This window comes from Salmo salar, chromosome 02 (genome assembly GCF_965601325.2).
Source record: "Salmo salar chromosome 02, fSalSal1, whole genome shotgun sequence".
NCBI lineage: Eukaryota > Metazoa > Chordata > Actinopteri > Salmoniformes > Salmonidae > Salmo > Salmo salar.
In genome coordinates, this window is record NC_138292.1 from 33,442,062 (window position 1) to 33,450,585 (window position 8,524).

Consider the following 8,524-nt stretch of genomic DNA (forward strand, 5'->3'; position numbering starts at 1 on the left):
GCAGAAGGCTCGCCACACCCTGGAAATTAACTGGGGTCCCCGATCCGAAACGATGTCTTCCGGGATCCCATACAGACGAAACACCTGTTGGAATATGCACTCGGCCATTTCCTTGGCATTAGGTAGATGCGGAAGGGGGATGAGCCGGCACATCTTGGAGAACCGGTCCACTACAACTAAAATAGTTGTGAAGCCAGAAGAGTCCGGCAGATCCGTGAGGAAATCCATGGCGATGTGGGAGCATGGTCTGTGTGGTGTAGGTAAACACTCAAGCTTACTGGTAGGTAGTTGGCGAGGGCTCTTTCACAGACGGAACAGGAAAGAACGTAATCTCAGAGGTCGGCTGTTAGTGATGACCACCAAAACTTGGGTGTCAGTAGCTCCATGGTCCGGGTCATTCCGGGATGGCCAGAACTCTGCAAGGTATCGCACCGCTACATTAGTTGGGGTCTGATGGATGCAGGAATGTAGGTTTTGCCTGCAGGGGTGTCGGGAGGTGCTGGGTCGTGATATAGGGCCTCTTGGACAGCTGCTTGGATTTCCCAATGTATGGGTCCCACGACACAAGACGGAGGCAGGATGGGCTCGGGAGCTGGGTTAGAGGAAGGGGCGTCAAATAGAGGGGATAAGGAATCAGCCTTCACATTTTTCTTACCGGGCAGATAGGTGACGGTGAAGTTGAAGCGGGTGAAGAAGAGTGCCCAGCGAGCCGTTCTGGGGTTGAGCCTCTTAGCACTTCTTAAGTTCTCCAAATTGCGGTGGTTGGTAAGGACCAGGAATGGGTGATGAGCTCCCTCTAACCAGTGGCGCCACTCTTCAATAGCCAGCTTAATGGCGAGGAACTCTCGGTTTGCGACATCATAGTTCCTCTCAGCAGGTGACAGTTTCTTGGAAAATAAGCCACATGGGTGTAATTTGGGAGGTGTCCTGATGCGCTGAGAGAGAAACACTCCCACGCCGACCTCGGATGCATCCACCTCCAGAACAAAAGGAGGGGTAGGATCTGGCTGCCTAAGGATGGGTGCAGAGGTGAAGAGGCATTTCAAGGTCTCAAATGCAGTAAGGGTGGTGTCGGTCCATTGGAGGGTACGGGTTTTTTGACTGGTGAAAGCTGAGAGAGGAGCGGTTGTGCTGCTGCAGTTTTGGATGAACCGGCGGTAGTAATTGGAGAATCCTAGGAAACGTTGTAGTTCCTTTGGGCCAGTTAAGCACGGCCGTGGCTTTACCTTCGTCCATGTTGACCCTTCCTGGTGTCAGCACGAACCCTAGGAAGGTTACCGTAGTAATGTGAAAGGTGTTCTTCTCAGCCTTAAAATAAAGATGGTGGTCCTGTAGCCGTTGGAGGACCTCTTGCACATGCTGTATGTGTTCTGCAAGGGAGTGAGAGTAGATCAAGATATTGTCAATGTACACAATGAGGAAATGGTTGATCATGTCCTGGAAAACTTCCTTCATGAAGGACTGGAAGACTGCGAGAGCATTGGTGAGGAGACCGTAGGGCATAACCAGGTATTCGTAGTGACCCCTAGCGGTGATGAACGCCGTCTTCTACTCACCTCCACTTCGGATATGGACCAGGTTATAAGCACTACGTCCAGTTTGGAGTAGATGGTAGCCTGTCCAACTTGTTCTAGTGCGGCCAGAATCAGAGGGAAGCAATTCTTGATGGTAAGGTCATTGAGAGGTCAGTAATCTATGCAGGGACGGAGACTACCAACCTTTTTTTTACAAAAAAGAAACTGGATGCAGCCGGAGACTTGGATGCATCGATGAATCCTATGTCGAGAGCCTCTTCTATATAGGTGTCCATAGCCTCATTCTCTGGGATGGACAAGGGGTAGATCTGACCCTTAGGGGGAGATGCCCCAGGAAGGAGGTCGATCGCGCAGTCCTCCGGGTGATGAGGGGGCAGAATGGATGCCTTTTTCTTGCTGAAGACACTCAGGAACTGGGCATAAACAGGTGGGATGTGTGTTGGAATGGCAGACTCCGATTCTTCTATGGAGGTGGCTCGACAGGGTAGACTGAAGCAGCTCTTAAAACAGGCGGAAGACCATGACAGCAGTTTCCCTTTCCGCCAGGAGATTGCAGGGTCATGAAGGCTTAGCCAGGGGTGACCGAGGATGAGGGGTTCTTTAGGTGAAGAGAACACCAATAACTGAATGACCTAAGAGTGAAGGAGGCCAATCTGAAGGGTGATACTTTCAGTCATGCGAGTCACAAGACCAGTTCCAAGAGATTGTCTGTCCAGCACATTAATCCTAAAGGGAGGATTAACAGGGATTAGCTTGACCCTTAACTGTTGTGCCAATTGTTTGTCAATTAAATATCCTGCAGCCCCTGAGTCCACTAGTCCCTCCACAAACTGAGTGACCCCATTAGCAGAATGAAGAGCCGGGATCCCAAACTGCCTTTTGGTAATGTTCAAAAATGTAGAGGTGCTTACCCGGGCGGAAGTGGAGGGGTTGTGGTCACCCCTTTGTGGGGGGCGAATCAGACAGCTACTGAGTAGGTGATTACTCTCTCCACAATAGAGGCGCAGGTTTTCACGTGACCTCCGATGTCTCTCGGCAGGTATGAGAGGGGCGCGGCCGAGTTGCATGGGTTCGGGGCTATTGGACCGTGGTGGATGAGAGAAGGTCATGGGCGACTGTATAGGTCTGCGGTCCACCAGTAGGTTGCCAATGGATATGGACATCCGGAAGTATTCGGTCTGTAACTCCCGATTAAGACCCCTCCGGTAGACTAAGGAGAGCTGGTTCACTCCATCCACTGCCGGCAGCCATGGTACGGAACTCAAGGGCACACTCAGTGGTGGAGCGACGGCCCTGTCACAGCTCACATAACAGGTCCCCAGTGTGACAACCTGAAACTGAGGCAGCAAAAAACGATCATACACGGGAGGAGTAAATCACGGGAAAAAACAGAGCGCTGAAAGACGTGTGTCACAAAACAAACAATACCTCTCAGTGATGGGGTGCAAAGAACTGAACTAAATAGTGTGTGATAATGACATACAGGTGTGTGAACAGGTGATTCGAATTCAGGTGATTGGGATCTGGAGAGTGAGCTGCGTTCAGGGGATCTAGGTGTTTGAGAGTGTGAGCTGGAAAGTGGGCCGGAAAGTGAGCTGCGTTCAGGGGATCTACGTGTTTTTTTAGGGTGTGAGTTGGAAGCAGATGTTACAACGCTCATATGCTGACCACACCGCTCACGTCGCTTGCACGAGCGTTGCGAAATAAATGTACACATACATGTTATTCAATCATTGCACCCACACTGCTCCGCATGTCAACGAGCGTCTGTGTAGCCAGCCGCTAAAATAGAACTTGGTTCTATTTGTGATGCTTGATGCGCTACAAGTCCTGCCTCTCTTATCTCTTCATTGGTTTTCAGGAACATATACCCACGTGCCATCTCCTCATTGGTTTTTAGGAGCATATACCCATGTGGTTGATTGAAAGATGAACTGAGGTTCACACTCCACGCCAGTTGGTAGTGGTAATGCACCTTAAAGTTGGTTGCCAACCACCATATAAAGTCCAAAGAAGAAGAAGAAGCCTGAATGAGGAGAGATTACTAGAAATGAACTCGGTTTACCCTTTTATCTGTGGATTAATTGTCGGAGTAGAGGACCTTGAGCATTTCAGGTAAAATAACAACCCAATGTTTATATCCCAGGACAAATTAGCAAGCAACAGCAAGCTAGCTAGCTAAATTGCCATAAATGTTTAATACTTTTCGACCTGTCCCCAAATTAATATAGTTGGTTCAGAGTGATATTTCAACCTATGTGTCCTGATCGCATCTGGTGAGTGTGGACAAAATCAACATGCGTGCGATGGCACACGCGCGAGTGGTCAGGTCATGTAATGCTTAAAATAATTATAAAAAATCTTCTTCTCATGGACTATAAGTAGATTCACCACAAATGTGGTCTTTGGACTCATCACAATAGTCCCTAAAGAGTTTGAGAAGATAATGTTGATGTATTCAAAGATGGCCAGAGTATATCAGTAGATGCTGCTAACAATACTTCAGCATCTTATTTTTGTAAACCATAGGACCTAAAGACACCACCTTTGTAATGTAGGCCCATGGTACATGTCTTAACTTAGTTTGAGAAAGCTATGGGATTGGTCAAAATATGGCTAAGTTATTGACAAATCAAAAATCTGATTTTATGTGTCCATTTAAACCACTTTAAATCCACTCCACAGTGGCCTATCAACTTTAAACTTGGCATCTCTATCATGGATGTCAGTAAGATGAAACACACTGAATTTGGTGTTGATATCTCAAAAAATAAGGAAACTATTAATGACTCATTCTTTGCATGTGTAACGCTAATGCTCAAAATCATCTTCTCCAGATTCACTCCAGATTTTGTATTTTGGCTCTTGATTGCACATAAAAGAAGATAGTTCCAACATGATAGACTGCTTGCTTTGTTATCCAACTGATCTTGTATCCTTTCTGTCATGCTGTGAACTCCCTGCTTACTGCTGTATTTGACATGACTTTTTTAACTACATGTTGAACTGTTATATTTCATAGAGTAGATCTACAGTATGTCACTGGGGCTGGAATTCAATCAAACCCACACTCTGAATAACCTTGCATTAGGGAAGTCACTGCCTCTGAAAAAGGCATGCTTTATGGTGTAATTAATTCAACAGGGTTGACTGGTTGAAACCAGGCAATACTTATTTTAAATGAACCTCTCTAGGGGGTGTGGGATGGTAGCGTCCAACCTGGCCAACATCCGGTGAAATTGCAGAGCGCCAAATTCAAATTAAATTACTATAAATATTTAACTTTCATGAAATCACAAGTGTAATACATCAAAATAAAGCTTAACTTGTTGTTAATCCAGCCGCTGTGTCAAATTTCAAAAAGGCTTTACGGCGAAAGCAAACCATACGATTATCTGAGGACAGTGCTCAGCACACAAAACATTACATACAGTTACCAGCCAAGTAGATTAGTCACGAAAGTCAGAAATAGCAATAAAATTAATCACTTACCTTTGATGATCTTCGTATGGTTGCACTCACAAGACTCCCAGTTATACAATACATTTTTATTTTGTTCGATAAAGTCCCTCTTTATATCCAAGTTGGCGCGTTTTGTTCAGTAATCCAATGACTCAAATGCGGTCACAACAGGCAGACGAAAATTCCAAATAGTATCCGTAAAGTTCGTAGAAACATGTCAAACGATGTTTATAATCAATCCTCAGGTTGTTTTTAGCCTAAATAATCGATAACATTTCAACCGGACAATAGCGTTGTCAATATAAAAGAAAAACAAGAAAGGCGCGCTCTCGGTCGCACACAGAAAACAGCTCTGGGGACATCGCACTATCCACATTCAAAGTTGTCATTCTCCCTCATTTTTCAGAATAAAAGCCTGAAACAATGTCTAAAGACTGTTCACAACTAGTGGAAGCCATAGGGAATGGAATCTGGGTCCTATCCCTTTAACCTCTCTTGGGTAGCGGGCAGTATTTTCACGGCCGGACGAAAAACGTACCCAGATTAACCTGTTAGGGCTAGGGGGCAGTATTGACACGGCCGGATAAAAAACGTACCCGATTTAATCTGGTTACTACTCCTGCCCAGTAACTAGAATATGCATATAATTATTGGCTTTGGATAGAAAACACCCTAAAGTTTCTAAAACTGTTTGAATGGTGTCTGTGAGTATAACAGAACTCATATGGCAGGCCAAAACCTGAGAAGATTCCATGCAGGAAGTGGCCGGTCTGACAAGTTGTGTTTCATCTTGGCTCTTTTTATTGAAGACTGAGGATCTTTGCTATAACGTGACACTTCCTACGGCTCCCATAGGCTCTCAGAGCCCGGGAAAAAGCTGAACGATATCGAGGCAGCCTCTGGCTGAAACACTTTATCGCGTTTGGCAAGTGGCCGATCAGAGTACTATGGGCTTAGGCGCGTGCCCGAGTCGACCCCATGCTTTATTTTCTTTCGTCTGTTTACCTAAACGCAGATTCCCGGTCGGAATATTATCACTTTTTTATGAGAAAAATGCCATAAAAATGGATTTTAAACAGCGGTTGACATGCTTCGAAGTACGGTAATGGAATATTTCGAATTTTTTTGTCACGAATTGCGCCATGCTCGTCACCCTTATTTACCCTTTCGGATAGTGTCTTGAACGCACGAACAAAACGCCGCTATTTGGATATAACTATGGATTATTTTGAACCAAACCAACATTTGTTATTGAAGTAGAAGTCCTGGGAGTGCATTCTGACGAAGACAGCAAAGGTAATAACATTTTTCTTATAGTAAATCTGACTTTGGTGAGTGCTAAACTTGCTGGGTGTCTAAATAGCTAGCCCTGTGATGCCGGGCTATCTACTGAGAATATTGCAAAATGTGCTTTCCCCGAAAAGCTATTGTCAATCGGACATATCGAGTGCATAGAGGAGTTCTGTATCTATAATTCTTAAAATAATTGTTATGCTTTTTGTGAACGTTTATCGTGAGTAATTTAGTAAATTCACCGGCAGTGTTCGGTGGGAATGCTAGTCACATGCTAGTCACATGCTAATGTAAAAAGCTGGTTTTTGATATAAATATGAACTTGATTGAACAAAACATGCATGTATTGTATAACATAATGTCCTAGGGTTGTCATCTGATGAAGATCATCAAAGGTTAGTGCTACATTTAGCTGTGGTTTGGGTTTATGTGACATTATATGCTAGCTTGAAAAATGGGTGTCTGATTATTTCTGGCTGGGTACTCTGCTGACATAATCTAATGTTTTGCTTTCGTTGTAAAGCCTTTTTGAAATCGGACAGTGTGGTTAGATTAACGAGAGTCTTGTCTTTAAAATGGTGTAAAATAGTCATATGTTTGAAAAATTGAAGTTTTTGCATTTTTGAGGAATTTGAATAACGCGCCACGGGATTACACTGGCTGTTGAGAAGGTGGGACCTAGCCCATAGAGGTTAAACAGCCTACTACTCGGGCCCACGAACTAGAATATGCATATTATTAGTAGATTTGGATATAAAACACTCTGAAGGTTCTAAAACTGTTTGAATGATGTCTGTGAGTATAACAGAACGCATATGGCAGGCAATAACCTGAGAAAAATCTAACCAGGAAGTGGGAAATCTGGTGCTTGTAGTCCTTTCAAGTCATTGCCTATCAAACACACAGTGACTTAGGGTTCCTTTTGCACTTCCTAAGGCTTCCACTAGATGTCAACAGTCTTTAGAAAGTTGTTTGAGGCGTCTATGGTGAGCAGAAAGCGAACAGAGGAAGTTGAAAGTTGTTGACTCAGGAAAGGACATGAGTTCATTGGCGCGCATTCACGTGAGGAGGTAGCTGTGTTCCAAAACGTTTTTCAAGACACTGGAATCGTCCGGTTGGAATATTATTGAAGTTCTAAGTTAAAAAGGCCCTAAAGATTGATGCTATACAACGTTTGACATGTTTGAACGAATGTAAATATAACTTTTTTTGACTTTTCATCGTGACATTTTGGCCGCGCTTCCTATACTTGGAGTAGCTTACTGAACGCGCAAACAACAATCATTTGGACATAAATTATGGACTTTATCGAACAAAACAACATTTATTGTGGACCTGGGATTCCTGGAAGTGCCTTCTGATGAAGATCATCAAAGGTAAGTGAATATTTCTAATGCTATTTATGATTTTAGATGACTCCAAAATGGCAGGTATCTGTATTGCTTGATGTCTTTTTCTGAGCGCAGTACTCAGATTATTGCAAAGTGTACTTTCCCCGTGAAGCTTTTTTGAAATCATCTGATGAAGATCATCAAAGGTTAGTGCTACATTTAGCTGTGGTTTGGGTTTATGTGACATTATATGCTAGCTTGAAAAATGGGTGTCTGATTATTTCTGGCTGGGTACTCTGCTGACATAATCTAATGTTTTGCTTTCGTTGTAAAGCCTTTTTGAAATCGGACAGTGTGGTTAGATTAACGAGAGTCTTGTCTTTAAAATGGTGTAAAATAGTCATATGTTTGAAAAATTGAAGTTTTTGCATTTTTGAGGAATTTGAATAACGCGCCACGGGATTACACTGGCTGTTGAGAAGGTGGGACCTAGCCCATAGAGGTTAAACAGCCTACTACTCGGGCCCACGAACTAGAATATGCATATTATTAGTAGATTTGGATATAAAACACTCTGAAGGTTCTAAAACTGTTTGAATGATGTCTGTGAGTATAACAGAACGCATATGGCAGGCAATAACCTGAGAAAAATCTAACCAGGAAGTGGGAAATCTGGTGCTTGTAGTCCTTTCAAGTCATTGCCTATCAAACACACAGTGACTTAGGGTTCCTTTTGCACTTCCTAAGGCTTCCACTAGATGTCAACAGTCTTTAGAAAGTTGTTTGAGGCGTCTATGGTGAGCAGAAAGCGAACAGAGGAAGTTGAAAGTTGTTGACTCAGGAAAGGACATGAGTTCATTGGCGCGCATTCACGTGAGGAGGTAGCTGTGTTCCAAAACGTTT